Genomic DNA, 21235 nt, shown 5'->3' with positions numbered 1-21235 from the left:
GGTTAACGAAAGTTTTACCGACCGCAGTTAGTGTTGGTTTCCAAAGATACTAAAAATAGTACTTTACAATTTTCTTTCAGTTGTCTATAAATGCCATGATGTAAAAGTGTTTTGGATTAGTTATATTCAAGAAAAATTAACTTGGAAAAGTTAATGTACTGTTTCATTTCATCCGAATTACTAATTAGGTTATTCTTTATTTTTCACAAGCAATCTGGTATTAGTGTTCTACCAGATTACACGGCAAGTCTCATAGTGGACAACTCAACTATGAAAAAGGACAAATTGAAGACATTTAATGCATTGTTTCTTGAAAATTTCATAAAGTTTTTAACTTTATAATATATTAAAAAATCTACATAGTAACATGTTATCATGTTACTAATGTGTTATTTCTGCTGGAAGAAGTTGAATAGTATCAACTACCTGAAGTTGGCCTTTCCTGCTCCCCAGACAGAAATATATATTGTAATATTAGAATTCACTTTGTCAAACATTCTTCAATAGAATCCATTTTAGATACGATCGTAAAATAATAATTCTTCACAAAGACGATAATTTGATTCAAAACAGTTTTGAAATCACATAATCTGATCATGCTTTTGAAAGATACAAGTGTGTTCAATTTTAAATGTCAAAGAAAAACTACAACTTGTAAAGTGTTCAGTTTTCACTTTTAGTTCCATCTTCAGTTCTTACAAGTATTGAAAACATTCTAACATAATCATTGAATTTGTTTCCTAAACAGAAAATTGTTTTGAAATCATATGTGAGAGTTGCTAAGCTAGACAAGTCTACACGAAATTGACTAGTGAAAAAGTTGAAAAGTACACCAAACTTAAAATAAAAATAAACTATACCTGTCTTTTGGTGTTAAAATCATTACTTCAAAAGTTTTTAACTAGAAGAAAATACTTCTAACATTTCAAAATGTCATCTTTAGGCAGTATTAAATTATAATTCAATTATTATTTGAACAAGTATATTATAAGATTCTAAATGAATGGTTTAAATCTTACCACATAGTTATTAAAGAAATTCAAACAAATCTAGAATAAATTTAAATTAAATTAAGAATAATAGTAAGCATATCATCAATAAATACAAAAGAATGAAATAAAATCAAAATCTTAGCTATCCTAAAATATGAATGTTAAAATTATAACAACATATTTTCATGTATCTATGTTAACCTGTTAAAATAACCGGTTATATATGCATTTCCTGAAGTTTTCTAAGCTGGTAATAGACAAATACCTTCACTAAAACCTTTAAACTATAGCAGCAAAAAATGAGTTATGACAAACAAAGTATTTAATAAGCTGGTAATAGTTATTTAATAATCTATTACCAGCTTAGAAAAATTCAGTACTCTGTAAGCAACGACGGTTAAGATACAACAAAGATTAGTGCTAGACCTTTCAGGGGTAAAGGCTAGACTCAACTTATTAGAATGCCAAAGAAACAAAGTTTTCCCTACGTCTATTTTACTTATATGTCTACAAATGGGATTTGAATCTCTCCTTCCAAAATTAAGCGTATTATGCCTAAGGAAAGCCATTAGAACAACTAGATAAGAGATGTACAGTACACCATGCTCAAAAATTTGGTTATGTTTGAGAACAATCTCTTTGAGCAAGACCCAAACACACTGTATGAAGTCAGACTGATAATATGTCTTGTGCGCTGATAACCTAACACCCTATGAAATAGATATGGCAAAAAGCTGAGATGGATCTACACAAAGCAGAAAAGAAACAGAAAAAGTGATCACAGATATGCTGTTAATTTGTTGGGACAGTATCTCTCCTCCAAATTTTCTCACCAATACCATAAAACTAGGTTCCATGTATGCTACAGAATATGCAGCACTCAAGCCTTAATGTATGATACCAAATATAGATCCAGTATGAAAGAAAGTTAAATAGAGTAGAGAGTCGTTAAATCCGAATCAGTTGGAGACCGGGGTTGTTCGAATTAGTGATTTGTTCAGATAACCGATTATGTACAAAAAATATATTAACTTGTTCCATGTTCAAATTTTTCTCCGTCGCGTATCGCTTCGTGTTGAATTTTCATCAATTTTAAGCCTAATAAAAATTTTTATAATAATAATAGAGGATATTGTATCGTTAAAAATTATTTCTTTATTTCGTACAAACAAAATATATTGAAGAATATAAAAACATGAGAATTATACTTTAGAAGTAAATCTAGTATCAAAAACATTTGATTCAGCACGACACAGTCCGAGTGAAAATCGTTTGAATAACCGGCGATTCGGATTACCGAGTTCGGATTAACGACTCTCTACTGACTACATACAACAGGATGTTGAACAAATACATTATCGACACAGAATGTGAACTAATCAGCAAAAAGTATAGAGACAGATTACAAGCATGGGTTGCCAAATTTACACATTCCTCCCTTCCCAAAATAAATTAAATTTGAATGGCACAAATATTATTGTGCTCCAGATACCCCTAGGTTGTTTGCTTTTGCCAAAACACAAACCAGTAAATCGTTACAACCAATAGTAGACAAAGCCAGATCACCCACAAGACGATTTAAAGGATACAGTACACCATTTACTAACATCACATTTAAAAAATTATGAATTTACAATTCAAACGTGCAAGATCGTCTGGTAGAATTATGAAACATTGGACTAACTAATAATAAACACATCTCAGTTTTAGATTTTATATCCTTATATCCATCTATTAAATTAAAGCCTTGCTTCTGTACTGGGATTTCTTATTCCAGGTAGTGAAAGGCACTGTACACCACCATCAAATTTTAGAATTGGAACACATACTATGCTACACTGTGTTTTCAATACAATAATGAAATTTACTTGCAGAAATCAGGAATACCTACAAGCAGTCCCCTATCAGATGACCTATGAGAACAAGTGACACACAACTTGGAACACAATATATCAGGGAGAAACAAGCATTGTAATCACAAGGCAAGAATTAAAGCAAATAAAAAAAAATAGCGGTAGCGCACGTTTCCCCTGGAACAGTAGTACAAGTTTAGGAAAGAATTATATTAAAAAAATAAGTGATCACCCACTTCCAATTTTAACAAGGGCAATAATAAGAGTTTGAACAGTACAGGAAAACATACTAATTGATTACGACCAGAGATTAAAGGCTTTATACAAAAGAAATTGCTACTTATAGAAAATGTTCAATAACATACAGGCTAGGGTTTCTCAAACAGAATCCCATTTGTTTTTTTAACAAAGAAAATATCCTGGAAAATTCTTCTCATCCCGAGAAATGCCCCAAATTTCTTAAAAAGTTCACTTTTTTTCTTATATTTATTATTTTCTTACTTTTTTTATTCCTGTAATATCTGAAATAATTGTGTGCTTATGGCATCTTAATTTTTAACCATGCCCAGTACCTTCAATAATTGCATAATGCCAGGTTGTGCAAATTGGGGAATGATACAAATGAGTACAAACTCTGCAAGTATTTATAAACCTGATTATTTAAGTCAAATAAAGTGCCAAATTATTGGGTTATAAGCTTGATGATTCTATTAAACGTTTTCTGTCCACGCTTAAACTGAGTTCGAGCAAGTTACATAACGTTACAAAGAAACGAATTTTGGGTCCCTCGGAAAAAAAAATTTTTTTTTCCATTTTTCAAATGTTTTTTGTCTTCAAATTGTTTAAAAAAAATTTTTCACCTGTGTGAAAAAATATTATAGCGATTTTAATTAACCTTTAATGATGCGCGATTAATGCTTAATTGTTTTTAATGAGATTTTTTTTTAATCAAATTTAATTCATCATTCTAAAGTTCTAGGGCACCGATTTTACTTTGGTAAAGTTATTTCAAGCTATTTTCTGATGTCAAAAATGACATCCAATAGCTTCTTGATTTTTTTAATTAATAGATTTTATTATATATACGTTTAAGTCAGGGGGGTTGGAAATTTCAATTAAAATTGTAATCTTTTTAAAATATTTAGAAATATACCGCCAACTAGTATTCACCCTACTTTTTACCCTTCTCCTCGTGAGACTTCTATGAGAATGTCCCGCGAAAGACAACACCAGCTGTTCTCAAGGTAATCTAGCTGTAAACACAATAACTCATTGATGTCAAATTTCACACAAAGGCGAGAAAGGAAATTAAACTTTGAAGCTTTCTCTTCAAAATTAATGCATTTCTTTCGTTTTTTTTCAGTTTTATGTTTAATTACATTAAAACTAAAAATTCCTAAATTGAATCAAGCAAAAAGGGGTTAAAGCAGCTGAGATAGACAAGTCAAGAATGCTAGAGCAAAAGTAGTACTACAATCTCAAAAACAAACTAGAAATCTCCCAGGCTACAGGTGAAAAAAAACACATAACATTCATCTTCACTTAAATGCATTAAAGACGATTCCAAACATGAAATGAATCAGAAAGGGCATTCTTGGTAGCAGGACTTTTCAATAACAACCAGATCGAGTGATTGGAGTATTGACCATCTTTACTTTTTAAAATCTTATAAAAATTTACAATAATTTTTTGTAATATTATGTTTTATTTAAAAAGCAAAAATTACCTTTTAAGTTCGAAGTTTGATCTAAGTGTTTTTTAAGTTTTCAACTCAATTCAAAGCATTTTGTTATTGTTGTATGCAGTTTCCAGCAAACTTTAATAAATATTTTTTTTTGTGAAAATTTCTACATAATTCAAAACGGTAGTTTTTAATATATATCTTACACATCATTATTAATATAATTTCGGAGGTTGCAGAACGTATTAAATTACTTTGAAAAAATGATATATAATTATATCATTTGATTTAAAGGTATTTTGTATATCTTAAAAATAATTAATTCTATACCAGGATTTCTCGCAATCATGGTACAGGCAGAAAAACCAGGAAATGAGAAACCCTAATACAGGCGTAACTAGTCAGTTTGTAAGTTATTAAGAAATGGCAAAGATGCCATTAATGCCTACAATGCACCAAGGGGCTGTAGTATACCTGTGAAAGATGACAAATTTTATAGAGATTTGGTGCATGTTGGTTCGATCAAGAGATCGCTTAAAAAACAGAGAAACATAAATATGATATACAAAACAAAAGGCAGACCACCTAGCAATATATCCTTCTGACACTGACATTGAAGCTAAACTGCAATAAGCCAGTCTAATAAAACCCACCCTTCGCACTGATCAAATCAAAATTTTAGAAGACCTGGAAATTTTTAAAACTGAACTAAAAAAGAAATGCATCAATTTTAGAGCTGCTGCAAACTAGCACTTTGCGAGAGGAAAACGCTAGCAAATGTGCACTAGCACAACCACGCTAGCAAGAGAGAGCAGAGGAGATGGATGACTACATGAACATGTCACACGTTGAAAGAAAACAATAGAATTTTATCGATGTACGTAAATTACATGATCAATACATTTAATATTGAAAAGAAAATACATAGTATAAACGTTGTATATAAATAATTAGTTATATAAAAATAGCCAAAAACTACAGTAAAGTATTGATTATCCAAATGTCGATCACAACTGAAACATCAATTAACCGAAGGCTTTCCAGTCAGCAAATCTAAATTTCCGCTAGTGCTGTGACACTGCAATGTTTGGTTATGTCTTGGGCCACTCCAATATTATTTTTGTTGGTGTGCGTGTTTTAGCTGGCAGCACTGGCGTGACCATAAGAGGGTACTTAACGTGCCATTGATTTGAACGAATTTCAACCTGGGATAGGTTAACTTATTTTTTTTGTACATATTGGTTATCCAAAAAATCGATTTTCCAAACCCCAGTAACCAATTGATTCGGATAATCGATGCTCTACTGTATTTTTATATAACTGCTGTTTCGAAGTTCGTAACGAAAACTGACTGATTACAAGTGTAAGTTAAAATAAGAAGGTTAATGTTACCTACAGTGACTAAAATGGGCGTGCTTACCACTGACCTCCTGGAGGAAAGCCGCCATGTTTAACGTCACTAGTTATTGATTCATGGTAGTTCTTGAACAAAGTAAAAAAGAGGAAACATCTACTAAAAATAGTTAATCAAACATAAACGAGACGAACCTAACCAAAGTGCCTCCAGTTTAGTCACCATAGGTAACATTTACCTAATAAAATCTTTGTTCTATAGTGTAACGTTACGCAAGCAAACATTGTGTAGTTTGCAGCTGCTGCATGCTCGCGTGGCTTACCTTGCAAAAGCAGCTCATAGCATCATGTGGAAAAAGGCAGGGCATGGGAGCACGACCGAGCGTACGCTAGCTGTGGCTGCCTGTAGTTTGCAGTGGCTCTTAACAAGGTGGCAAACATTTCCCGTGCATGGCAGTCCTTTTTCAATGATCCAGAAAAAATTTATAAAGAAATAAGAAATAAATTCACTTTCAGATGTATAAAAAAAATGTATTACTTAACCTTTATTTTGAATTTAACATTATCTAAATGTAAATTTTCACATATACTTGTTCTAATGTTTATGGTTCCTACTTTTTGAAAATATTAAATTCAAACGTTTAGCATTCTCATTATAACAACATGACACAAATCCTAAGGGGATCGAAAATGTTTGTAACTTATTTAAATTAAATTATTTTTGCTGGTATAATTTAAAGGTTTTAGTGAAGTTATTTTATATGCATTTATCTTAACATTATGTAAAGTGTAATCATATCACTGATAGTTCAAGAGTGAGTTTGTTACAGTATTCTAACATCGTTACATATACAGTGTGTTTGTTACAAAAGTATAGAAATACCATAAATTCTGTTTTTTCAAAATGTATTTTAAAATTATTATTGGAAATATTATTCATTATTTTTTATCATTATTTTACTTATTTTATCAGGACTTTTACATTTCATAAAGCAGCATAACCTTTTTTTTCCCCACAAATACTCATTTTTTGATGAGTTACAAAAGTATACCACTTAAGTCTTGAAAATTAATTTTTTATAATAATTAAAATAAGAGTGGTTTAGGCAAGTCTCTGAGGTAAATTGCTGCAGCTGTGAATAGATCTATGAATGCTATTTGAAATGTTTTGCAACAAGGTAAAAATTATGAGCAAAAAAAGAAGTCAGGGCAACCTAAATGCAGTGGCATAGCGTGGGTGTCAGCCACCTGGGTCGAAGGAAAATTTTGCCGCCCCTTATTTAGGTATTTTTACAAGATATTATTTACTGTAAAATTTTGCCACCCCTAAAAGTGCCGCCAAGGGCGGGCTGCCGCTGCCACCCCCCTCTACGCTATGCCACTGCCTAAATGTTTAACTTTCAGAAATGATAAACAAATTTTGAAGCTTATAACAAATAAAAACATGTCAACAAAGCAAGCTGCTGCTGAATTACCAGTAGATTTATCTCATGTAACTGTTTGGAGAACTTTAAAAAACAATGACAACGTAAAATATTTAAAAATGACGTTTTAACCATCTTTAACTACCAAACACAAATCAATGCATTTAAACTGGGCTAAAGACAAGATGGAATGGACTGAAAAATGGCAAGAAATAATGTTTAGTGATGAGAAGTTTAATTTAGATGGCCCCCTGATGAATTCGTATTATTGGCAAGATTTACAAAGAAAAAACAGATTTAAAATGAGCCTGCAACAAGAAAATGGGTCTAACGATTTGAGATGGTTTTGGATGGAGAGGTAAAACTGATTTAGTATTTGTTGACAAAAATATGAATGCAGAAAAGTATCAAGAATTATTGTATGATAATATCATCGCATTTAATGAATTAACTGGAGGTCATAAATAGAAGTTTAAACAAGATAATGCTCCCATCCATGCCTCAATGTCAACAAAAAATTAGTTTAAAAAAAATTTAAATCCCATTGAAAATTTATGGAAGATTTTATCAGCCATTGTTTATCAAAATGGGAAACAATATGAATCTGCAAATCAATTGAAAATTGCAATAATGCATGCATGGAATGAAATTAAAGATAAACAATTAAAAAAAATTATAAATTCCATGCCTAACAGAATTTTTCAAGTAACTGTATCCAAAGGGGGTGAAACCAAATATTAAAAGTGTTTAAAAGTATATTTTAAAATATACTTTTAATGTAATTTTAGAAAGTGTACCTATACTTTTGTAACAAGTAAATAGTGAAAAGCTGTGATAACTTCTTTTATATTATTGTTTAAAAATAAGAAGCTTGAAAATGTTTTTGTAATTGTTTTAAAACATAAAACTGTTTCCTAAACAAAAATCAAAATAAATTTTGAAAAAACACAAAATTTGTGATATTCCTATACTTTTGTAACAGACTGTAGTGACTTTCCTCAGAAAAATAGAATTTAGACATCACTTAGTAGATAAGATTTAGCCCATAAAAGTGTAAACTATTTCCTAATACTATTCTGTCTACATCAGTAGTAATCCTATTATGTCCTAAATGTCAGAAAATTATCCAAATGTTCTTGAAAATCATATGCTAAGTCCCCTATATAAAAGGATTCGGATTCAGCAGATATTTGTTGCAAAGTTATCATGCAGACTCCTGATTTCTCTAAAAAACATTATTCTTATTGTTACAAAAAATTCAATGTAGAGATATTCAAGGTTCAATGGAAAGCATAATCCCTTGTTTCTTTAAAACAATAACTATAGAGTAATAGCCCCCTTAATATGAAATGGATGATTGAGAAAAATCATATTTGCACATTTGTCAGTAGTGTGTAAATCACTGGGTGGGACAGGTTATTATATCAACTCATGCAACATATGTTGTCTCTCAATTTTTATACTAATGTAAATCCAATTGATTGTTGCACTGAAAATTTCTCAGGTTTCCAAGGTTCTTAGCCTCAAATGACAGACTTTCCTTATCAATTTTGCCTTATCCCAGATGATAAACACCCCAGGATTGCTCACATTTATTATATATAAGAACTTAATTCACTTAAAATGTATTTAAAAAAATGCATTACTTAATCCTTATTTTAAATTTAACATTATCTAAATGTGAATTTTCACAAATACTTGTTCTAATGTTTATGGTTCCTACTATTTGAAAATATTAAATTCAAACGTTTAGCATTCTTCATTTGGTCCAGAAAGGGACCAAATCAGGCCCGAGATGTTGCTAGTTTATTATTAGAGACGTCCTGTTAGTGCTCTAATTCCACATGTCCATGCTCTCTTAGTAGAACCACTGTATATAACATCTTACGTACTTGAGCTCTACTAAGTATGCAATTTTAATTTGAAAATAAGCATAAATAAGCTATACATTTATGTAATTTTCTTTATACATTCAGTCCAGTGTTAGGGAGTTACATTATTCATGCATTGCTCCCTGTCATGGCTAATAAGTCTGTCTTTCCATAGATAATTCCTGTATGTTACGTTCACAGCCTCATAAATATCTAAGTTGGAACACACATTCCGTATTTGCCAACTGCCAAATAATTGTCTATTTGTCCCCTTTGATTTGGCATAATACACCAGCAAGGAGTGGGAAACAGCAAATACTGAGTATTAGTTGGCAAATAGTCAAGAGTAAAACATCCACACTACTTACTATTCACCAAGATAGTGTTTGCTCAACATTTTCGTAAATCCAAATATGTAGAGTCAACTTTAAGGTAGATTTAGTATATTTCAAAGCATAGTCATGCTAGACAACCTTATTTCCAAAACATATACATTCAATATGATTTATCAAATTCCCACAACTCTATTACCTAAATTATAATGTAAAATATCAAGCTAACAATACAAAAACAATTTGTACATGAGGCTAATTTATTTAATTTTATATATTATTAATTGCAATGTAGATTAACATCTACATTGCAATTAATAAAATATATAAAATAAAAATAAAATAATCTTTTTATAAAAAGACAAAAAAGTGTTAACTAGAGTGAACCAGTTGTTTGCATGGTACTCCCCACTGGAGTAACCAATTTTTATTAAACTGCTGCGCAATACTCCAGTTGGAGTAAGTGTCATTTTTCGTAATTAACTAGTTGGTGACGACTTAAGCACTGATTGGCTTTTACCTACAAAGAATAAGTCTGTTTCAATGAATAAGATATTTGTTACCACCCCGTATTTTTAAATTTACTAACAAAACTCCTCCTTTCCATGTTAAGTCTATGGGAGACCCTTGTTTTGTTCATTTGACAATCAAATCCTAGTTAGCATCCCCGTTGGGCTCTAATTGGTATATTATAGCTAAATGACTATCCTTTAACCAATAAGTGTTGACTTGGGTTTGTGGTGTGGGAACTTTCTTGGAAGAAGTTATACCAACTCAGAGCTACATTATCAGCTACAAATGTAAACAAACAATTATAAATCATTGTTCTCATCTATTTTTAGCTTGAATTTAATAAATTTTTATGTATATTTATCCTATTTAACAGATAAGCATGTTTTTTAAACCATTCAGCCATAAATCTTTCAAAAAACAAAGTACTTCTGGTTATCATCGTACTTCCGTAATACATAAGAAATGCACGTATAGTCATTAATACAATAAAGTAATAATCACTTATTATAGTCTACAATTAGTACAGATAGTATAAATAACATTTAAATAGAATCAAATACACATCATCAATAATAAAAGTGTATTGACCTAGATTTAGAAAGGCCACCATCCTCGCCAATCAGCTTTATAATCTATAGGCCGATATTATTTCGCTAGTTCGATTTAAAAAGCAGCAGTTTTTTTTTATTTGACAGAATATAGACATATGTAAGTAACATATATTAATGGAATATTTATAAAAAAGGATTTTTTTTAATATTTTAAAATCTTAAATTTTATTAAACATACATAATATTTTGAAGTTAACAATTGTAAAGTGTAATACGTACGTGATAGAAAACCAAAAAAAAAATCATATCTACAACAATTTTTAAGCGAGATATCGCAAATTAAAAAAACCACTTTAAAAATCACAAAACAACTATGCAATAACTGTGTTGTTTTGGATTATTGAGTGCACAGCTGACAGGTTAAAGAAAGGAAACAGATTGATGAATTAAATAAACATAAAATTAAAATTGATGGCTTTTAAAATCACTTATTAAAAAAAATCAAAATTAAATAATATAATCTAAAAAATTAAAAAGAAAAGGGGGGCACTTCAGACGTTCAATGGTGTTGGCATGATTTTTCAGCAAGTTTATCTTGAGAAAAAAGAAGGATTATTTAATGATGTTTTTGTGGCCAGCTCAGGCATATTTATTAATAATTACATAGATTATACTCATTATGGCTGAAATTGAACAAAACCCTGGGCCTTTACCACATTCTTTGTCAGAGAAGATAGCCTCCATTGACTAGTAGTAGTAGTAATGCTGTTAAGGTGTCTAAGCCAGTAAATGTGAAAACTATGTTCCATAAACAACCTGTGACTTCTAAGGATACAGAGAGAAGTGAAAAAGTTTATGAAGACGACACGGAAAATAATTTTTAATCTGCATTAGTAAATTGTTTTGAGTTTATGGAGAAAAAATGATAGCCCAACTGCAGCTAGCTTATAACAGTTGTCAATTCAGGCCTCACATAGTTCTATAACTGAACAAATTATGGAAGTGAAAACAGAAATTAGCTTGATACATCAGGGATTTTAACACAAAGCTTGGTTCATTGGAACAGAAGGTTAACAAATTAGAAACATTATCATCTGATTTAGACAGGAACTTGGAAGCTCAACAGTATATCACAAATAATATTTTAAATATAACTAATCAACTTAATTTCATGTTATTTGGTTACCTGATGACTGATAATATAGACATTAAAGAAAGCTTAATAAATTTCTTTAAGGAAATGTTGAAATTGACTGAATTCAAGACACAGAAAATTACAGGTACTAGAAAACAATCTTCACTAGTGACTACCGGTACATATAAGATCAAATACAGCCTCTTCAACCTTCAAAATTCCGGTACACGACGACGAACGTTAACGAACTAACGCATGAGTCCAATTTGAGTCTTGACCAACACACTGTTGTACAATACGACAAAGATCTGCATTCCCTGTACAAGGAAATAGCACTAAAGAAGGGCATCAAGTTGGCATACTCGAGAACGCAATCTATCTACTTGCTCCTCAGAAACACTGAAGACAAACCAGATATTTTAAGAACACCAGGGGTGTATAGTATCTTGATAAGGGATCACAGGTTCCAAAGAGACTTGGAATATATTGGATCCACCAAGAGGTCCGTTCAAAACAGAATTTCTTAGCATAAGTATGACGTGGACAAAAAAAGATACTCCACCGCCCTGTCGACGTACACCACGAACCCCGATGTGAGAGCAGACTTCGATAACACCAGCCTCATTAAAAAGTCATTCGAAATGGACCACATCAGGGTCTTGGAGACCCTTGAGATTTACAAGGCAACCAAATTGGGGAAAATGTATTAATTTCAAGGACAGTAATGTCTTATCATATGCATGGCACTATACCTCTGAGGTGCATCCACATTGGTAGTTATGTATTATTCCTGAATAGATAGATTGCGTCATTATTACGATAGACTCCTGTCTATTAAATTTATTTTATATCTTTGATCGTTACTACACGCTGGAGATATTCAATGTTTTGAATTTCAAAAGCGTTCTATATTCATCGCATTCCATTTTGCAAGCGTCAATGAACCTGACAAAGATCTCGGTGGAGAATCGAAAACGTTAGTTCGTTAACATTCGTCGTTGTGTACCGGAATTTTGAAGGTTGAAGAGGCCGTATTTGATATTACAGGTACTTATAAAAAAGTGTGGGGGTCGGAGAACCGTCAAAAATTAAATTACACAAGTTTAGGGTAGAGTACTGCCATGAGGTGTGTTTGTTGGACACACCTCCAATTGGATTCACTAAGTCGTCCAGGAATGAACCACTCAAGTGGATGAATGCTGAATCAAGTACAAATAACAAGTTTATTATCGAGAAAAAAGTTCTAGACAAAAATATAAAATCCGATTTAGGAAATTGGCCTATTCCTATCTATAAAAACGAGGGGGTACCTAATAGGGGTATCCAAAGTGCACAACTAACAACATACCAGGAAAAAATTTGTCTTCTCTTCTTTCTTCACTTTCTCTCTCTGTTCTCTTCTTCCTTTTTGTCTTCTCTCTCCTTTACTTGGCCCTTCACTAGGTCAGTTGTCTCGTCTGGTCAATCCCCTGAACGGCCAGTCAGTCAGTCTCTCTTAATCCTCTCTCTCTCTGTCAGTTTCGTCACTTTTCTACTTTATTTTTTGTTTTTGACCAATCATGCCTTAGATCTGGAAAAAAGTGAACAAATTTGTAAAATGTATAATTGGTCATCTAGTGGTCCTCCTCCTCTCTTGTCAATGAAGAATGATATGCGTCATATAACACCATCGAAAAAGAGGGAAACGACAGGCATCCCCCTCATCTTTTCCCCTCACATGTTAGATTTATAACAATTACTTGATAATTTTTTTGTTCTAATTTGTTTCTCTAAATTATTTTATGTCAATTTTACTAAAAATTTGGAAATAGGGCTCCCTAAAATTGGAAAAATTCCTTTACGCCACTGACTCATAGATAAGCAATCTCGATATCATGTTTACATACACATCTTTGCATCTTCCACATGTGGGTCTAAAGGGCATCCTGTCTGAATGCTAGCAGTTGTTTTTTCATACAATCATACAGAACAAAAAAGCTTAAAAAATAAACAGAGTTTAAAATACAAAAGAAAATGTGATTAATTAAAGCAAATACATTATATTAGCAAAAAGATTAAAATAAAGTGACTAAAACTAAGATTATACAGATAATGTAAACAACAATTCACTAATATATATATTATTAGTGAATTGTTGTTTACATTATCTGTATAATCTTAGTTTTAATCACTTTAGTAGTCACTTAGTCTTTAGTCACTTTAGTCAATATATATATATATATAATGACAATTTTTTTGGGGGGGAAAAATGATGGGCCTAAAAAGAGGATGAACCCACAATCCTAAAAATCACTAACAAGGGAACTGTCGGAGTGTCATCTAATAGATTTTAATAAAATTTAGTTAATAATTACATTAAAAGTATACGAAGTCTATGACAAATTTCTAGTATTCACTAAAAGTGTTAATCAGGATTAATAGCAATCAAATGTCGTACTATTTTATAGTAGTTTAACACAAATATGAAAATTTTTAGTAGTGAAAGGGTCGCGGAGGAAGATACAGTAATACCTCGATTTTCGTGTGACTTTGGTTTTCGTCGATTTTTTGCAAAAAATTTGCCTCGGATTTCATCGGCGTGCCACATGATCTCGTTGCTAATTTTGCGAAAACAAAGAGCGACCCACGCATTTTTCTGCTCACAAGTCCTCGTGGCGGTGTTTTTTGCTGTACGAGCATTACTCCGCGCGTCTAGCCAAACAATTCCATTGCTTCCATTCTTTTTAGTTCCATCGTGGGACCAAAGAAAAAGTTTCCAGAGCCAGTAGCCCTTCGAACAAGGCCAGGAACACGATCGAGTTGAAGGAAATCTTTAAAAAATACGTGACTGGCATTAAAATTGCTGAAATCGGTCGCATGTACTGTACTTTTCGAGAAGTCATCATCCACGATGTTTCGTTGTGGCGAAAAAGGAAGCAAAAAGGAGACTAATGTAGCAAAAGGCGTAAATGTGCTAATGAAACAGAGACCGCAAACAATTGAAGAGGCCGAACAGTTATTATTAATTTTGATCAATCAAAAACAGTTAGATGGTGATTCTGTTTCGGAGACCATTGTATTACTTTTTTTATACTCATTTTATATTAATTTCTTAATTTTTTTAGTATTAAACACTACAAAAACAGAGGTATCACTGTATTACATTTACAGAGTAGAAGAAGAAATAACTCAAATAAATATTATAAAAGATTCGATATATATACTAGTTTAACAATGAAATTTAATATAAAAGTATTGATAGAATAAATATAAAGAAAACAATCGAAACGTAATAAATAAATACATTTTAATAGATTATATTTAAAAGTTATTATATTCACAAATTATTAGATGGACAACTATTTACATGATACTTTTCAACAAAGCAAAATAAACAAAGAATCTGTTGGCATCGTGCACATTTAACAAATCGAAGATTTTCGCAATTACACTCAAACCTGTTTTTGTGCGATTTTTTTATACGTGCAATGTGTTTTGTGCAATTATTTTTGTGCAGTATATCAATTTGATTGAAATTCATAATACCACACACAAAAAAAATCACACAAAACAAATCGCACAAATGAAAAATCGCACAAAAAAAGACCGCACAAAAACAGGTTTGGGTGTACTCTCGACACAATTTAAACTGTCAGTGTTTAAAAAAGAAAAACAAACTTTTTTTACATTTAACAATTGACACTTTTCATTTACAAGTCCAGAAGCAAACCATGCATGTTTAATCAAATTATTAAATATTGGTGCAGATAATTGATGATAAAGAATCGAATGTAATTTTATAATGCCATTTCTAGTTGTCCAAAACAATTTCATCAAAGAATCATTACAGAATTGTATAGCATTTAAAATTTCTTTAGCTAAAAGTTTTAATTGTCTATGAAATCCGACATCTAAAGGTTGACATATAGACGTACACTTTGGTGGAATAATTAATATTTCGCATGAATTTTGATTTGTAGATGTTTGAAATACTGTATTATAAATATTAATATTTGTTTGTCCACTCCGAGTCAATTATTAATAAAGAGTTTTCTGTTATATTTGGAGATAATACGTCTTTTACATAGTTTGTAATAATTGCTGTAGATAATTTGCCAGATGAGCTAGCTGTAACAGTTACGTTTGGGGCATTGAACAGCGATGCTTGAACTCTACGTCCAAAGGTTCCATGAGCCTCTTGTAAGCAAATAAATACATTACCTACAACTTGTCCGTTAGCATTAATTAAATATTGAACAGTGTAGGAATGCATTACTTTATTACTTGGAGAATGTGCAAATCCAATAGTGTTTTTTTCTCCTTTATATGAAAGTGTTCTTGGTGAAATCATTTCGTATGAAAAACCACACTGATCCGTATTGAATATGAAGTTACGTGAATAAGACGGCAACAAATTTTTTACTGTTGTTTGAAATTGCGCAGCTTTTACTAATATATCCTTTTCGTTCACTATTTCTGTTTTATTTACAAGTTTTGTAATCTTTCGAGATACTAATCTATATTCTTTTTTAAATTTTGCAACCCAAGAATCACTAGCTGTAAACTTAATTGAACTATTCAGTTGAAGAAATTTCTGTAATGCCCATATTTTTAATTGATTTCCTTTAACAATTTTATAGCTGCCTCAAGCTTCGTCAAACATTTGTTTAGTATGTTCTTTAATGATTTTTAACGTTTCAATTCTATGCTTTCGAGATTTAAATTGTTTTTCCCATTTATATAAATCACTAAAACATTTTAATTCTTTAGCTCCTTTCCGCTGTAATGTGTGTAATTTCCATTTTGGGTGTTTCTTATGCAAGTTAAGAATTTCTTCTTTTCGTTTTGTTGAGATTATATTCTTATCGAATTTTTCATCATCTAAATATCCCGATTCACAGTCAGTGTCTGTGTTATCAGTTTCTTTCTCTTGAAGCAGACGAGTTATTTTATTATCTGAAATAGGCCTATCTATAATCAAATTATTATTTTCCATCTGACAAAACGCTTTGTCATCTCTACTTACATAACTACTTAAAATATCGCTAAATGCATTAAAAAGCAGTTTGGCTACCTATTTATCAACGTCTGAAATATTAGGCCTACAAATATTTTCTGTAGGCCAAACATTATCACATAAACGTTTAAATTCTGCTATAATGTTTTGAATATTTACATTTAATTCTCCCATTTTCGAAAACTAGAATTCATTCATAAATGTAATAGCGCTGTCTTCCTCCGCGACCTCTTCAACACAAATATGCAAATTTTTAGTAGTGAACACTTTTAGTAAACATTACAAACTTAATATAGAGTTTGTATACTTTTAACGTAATTATTAACTGAAATTTTTTTGGGGGGAAAATGGGGCTAAATTAGGATGAACCCACAATCCTAAAAATCACTAAGTACTGTTCAAAGGAAAAATCAAATATCAGTCTATTACAGCTACAAAGAAGTATCCTGTGTTGAGAATTTAGCAATTTGCAACTATTTCCTAACCTCACTCTGAAGACTAGGGATTGTAGAGCTAAAATTCTTCCATTTTATATAGAAGCAAAAAAAAAAAAAAAGATATGCAAATTATAAGAAATGATTATGTTATTTATAAGAATAAGAAAATTATAGCTTTATAAAGAACTGCTTGGTAAATACTAGATCTTTTTTAGATTATAAATTAGTCAATTTATTTCTACTAGTATTGTAAATACCAATAGTAACAACAACAATAAAAATAATATTGATGAATTAAATTCATCGTTAGACAGATATACTACGATTAACGTCATTAATTGGAATACCCAAGATACTAGAAATAAGTTTTCTTCTAATTATTTTAAGAAACTGAGACGTATGAAATTATAGGACTGGAAGAGACTTGGATTACTAAACTAACTGTAAAGGAGATCTCCTGCAAGCATCATTTAATTATCTTTTAGTTCCAGCAATAAAAAACCAGGAGTTGGTACCCTGAAGAGAAAAATTATGTTGCTAAGAAAAAAAATCCTTGGAAAATCTGGTTTATTCTTATTGAAGTACATACCGAATATTTGTAATGGTTAAATTGGAACATTATAATTTTGATAAGTATCCTAATGGATATTTGGCAATAATTGTTAATTATACTCCTCCCTACGATACACTCCGTGGCCCATTTCAAGAAAATCGACAAAACTTTCTCAAACTGCTCACACTTTAGATCATTGTGGTTAATTCTTGGAGATTTCAATGACAGAATAAGAAATGAATGTAATTCTAATTATAACAGGAATAATCTGATAGTTTATAATACAAGAATAAGTCGTGATACAGCAATCAACAAGAACAGAAATTTACTAATTAAATTTGCCAAGGTTATCATTTTATTTTTAATATCTGTATGAGAGGATTATCCAGGTAGACATACCTGTATCTCAACAAAAGGTGCATCAGTGATTGACTATATTTTATGCTCTGAATTCATTTTGGACCATTGTGTTAGTTTCAAGGTCCTTGATAACGACTTATCAGATCACTTTCCAATACAGTTAATTATTAGATCAAGTACAAATTTACCAATTTTTAAAGAAAAGATAAGTAAAGGAAGAAATTTACAAACTAAATATAAATATAACAATAAAAAATTAAATATGTTATATTGTTCCAAATTATTGTTACAGGAAAACTGCTTCAAAAGTCATCACTGTAAATAAAAAACAGCATTTCATTAAGTACCAGCACTAATGATTTCAGAGGAAATATTAGAGCATTAATTAACAACTTTGATAAAAATAATTCAATTTCAACAAACGTTTTTGATTTAAAACTAGTAGTTGTATGTGTTAAACTATTCATCCAGCATTTGTAAGTAATTGTAGAAATGAATTTGTAATTAGAAAAAAAAAATGCATTTTGCAAGTAATTTTTCAGAAAATACTATACCCCACTTTAAAGAAATTGCAGCATCTTAACATCACAGAACAAAATAATAAAGAGTTTTTAAAAAATTTGAATACTCCCCAAACAATCATTCAGATGATACAGTAATTATGGAAAGTAATGAAGATTTTAAATATGAACATGAAAATTTTTGTTGTAAAAATAACAGCTCTTTAAAAAAGTATATGTTAGCATGCTGTCCTAATGATGCAGTCTTATCAACTATTTGCTAAGTTACTGTAATATATATAGTTTTTTATATTAAAGAGATGTATGCTTTAACTCGGATGTCCAACCTTTTTTTCTCTCTAGGCCACATTGGAAGAAGTCATGGAGTTTTGGGCTGCAAGTATATTATATATACTTCTGGGCCAATCCTTAAATATACAAGTATATATAAGGAATGTTTAACATGTCTAGAATATAGTAATAAGTATTAAAACTTAACACAAAAAAAAATTTTAAAAAATTTCTTCTGCATACACTTTCAATTTTTACGTAGAAGTAGATAAATTCATTTACTTTATTATAAAAGACAAAAATTTATTTGAAAACACAAATATTTGTTTTATTTGGGTCTCTAATTAATTAAAAATGATAAAACACCATTTTAAAGTGCATTTTTATTCGACTAATATATTTATATATAATGTGCGTCCCAAAAAGTAGCCAATGCACCAAATGATATTTTTTACACCGAACAAAAAAAGGGTAGTCAAATCTGTCACAAAGTAGCCGAATCTTGCGATGCTGGAAGGAATGCTAAATAAAGCTGGAGTTGAGACTCAGGATTATAGACTCAAATTTGAAGAAAGGAGAGAAGGGACAAAAGATGGAGTGAGGAAGGTTGAAAAATTAAAGATCAAGGGTCAATATTTGCATAACAAAAGATCTATTTAACATTACTCAATACTTTTTATCTTTTGGTCTTTCTCTCCTTTCCTCAAATTTGAGTCTATAATCCTTTGAGTCACAACTCCAGCTTTATTTGGTATTCCTTTCTCATTCACACATTTCTAAGTATTTGAAAATATTTCCTTTCCACTCAAAAATAAAATATGTATAAAGGCTTACGGCTTTGTGAATCTTCTTTATTAGGCCTCATTGGAACTTGCCTTGGGCCGCGAGTTGGCCACCCTTGATACAGAGCTTGTGCTCAACCATCATTTCGATGCCATCACGAACGTGTAAGAAATGTGTTGCTGCTCAAATCTGTTTACATCGGTTCACACTTGGAGATACGATTACTTTTTTATCTCTTACTACAATTCTCGACAAATGCGTTTAACAATCTGCCTTTTTTAAACACAGATACGCAGATTTTGTGGCGTAAGATAATTTAATTAGTCTCGTATCGTGTGCCTCAAACATGGCGTCGAAATGAAGGAATAACAAGGACAACACCGCTTCAAATTAACGACTTCTCGCGTGTCCTTATTTAGTAACACCTCATTCAATGCTAGAATCTTATCAGGAATTGGACATTCTCCGTTATTTCGACAACTTTACGACGCGAAATAAATCCGTTTTATTCAAATTACTTTAAAATGTTACAAAAGTATTCATCTAGAAAGAGCGTAATACTTACAGAAAACGCATTTAGACTCAAGCAAAAGGTCTCCGGCTGAAGGTACAGTACGTCGTAGACTAATTACTTTAATTCATCATCTACAAGAAAAAGCGGCGACATTAAAAACGAAGTCTTCGTTCCTTTTTTTCTTTCGGGGTTTATATGGAGATTTTAACCATGTTTCGGCTTTTTCTCCCGACAAGCCCGCGTAACTAGGTGAAAAGTCCTGCACGGTATATGCAGTTTTCTAGGAGTTTCGTCACAGTTGCCAGATGTTTTTAGTGTTTCTAGCCAAAAATTTTCTAAAAAGTAGCCGAAAAGCAGCCAACACAAAAATTTTTTTTAAATAGCCCGAGATATGACAATAGAATAAAAAACACACCATTCGTACGTTTCCAGAAATAACTTTATTATAACTTTAATCATAATATTTTCGGCCAATTTACAGGCCTGTGAACTGATCGGAAATAAGCATCGCAAGACACAGAATACATGCATACACTGTAATTTACTACGTCGAGAACACTCAGGTGAACTGCAAAGTGGATTGTAACGAATACGATTTATGCAACAAATGATCTTGCCAAGACACACTATAAAAAATTAACTTTTTTAATGTAATATTTTTCAAAGTTATAAATTTGCTATCAGTGGCGTGTCGTGACATTTGATGATAGGGAAGATGTGTTTCTGTAAGAAGCCGATTTCCAGGGGCAATCACTTAATTGCGCGTCGGTGATGGTCTAGGGTCGATTAGTACTGTACATGCGTGTTGGCGGAAGAGACAAAGTCTAAGGTATCTGACAAAAACCGTTTATTTTAACATAAAATAAACATACAGTATGTACGAAATAGTTTGTTTTAAGACAATCAGCCGTTCGGACGTCCTGGGCGTCGATGTGGTTCTTTGATCGTCGATCGAAGGTGGCCCCAGAACAGTGGCGTTGACAAGTCTGTAAGGCACGGGGAGACTTCGTCCGTTTGGCGTCGAGACACGGTCTAAGTCCGAAGTGGCACAGGTTACAGGTTGGCACAATAGACGAGAAACTTTTTTTTGCGCGTT

General features: G+C 31.4%; 1 long non-coding RNA gene across 1 annotated transcript; it reads right to left on the bottom strand.

Annotated features, from left to right (window-relative positions):
- Positions 1-1972: 1972 nt before the first annotated feature.
- On the bottom strand, positions 1973-20375 carry LOC136972233 (uncharacterized). Its single transcript, XR_010880302.1, has 3 exons — positions 20191-20375; positions 13054-13275; positions 1973-2090 (listed from the first exon to the last, which is right to left on the bottom strand). It is a non-coding gene; the product is annotated as an uncharacterized lncRNA (long non-coding RNA).
- Between the last annotated feature and the right edge of the window lie 860 nt (positions 20376-21235).

This window comes from Centruroides vittatus, unplaced genomic scaffold (genome assembly GCF_030686945.1).
Source record: "Centruroides vittatus isolate TY-2023 unplaced genomic scaffold, ASM3068694v2 contig_287, whole genome shotgun sequence".
NCBI lineage: Eukaryota > Metazoa > Arthropoda > Arachnida > Scorpiones > Buthidae > Centruroides > Centruroides vittatus.
The sequence above is the reverse complement of the archived record's forward strand: the minus strand, read 5'-3'. Positions and strand labels throughout refer to the sequence as shown.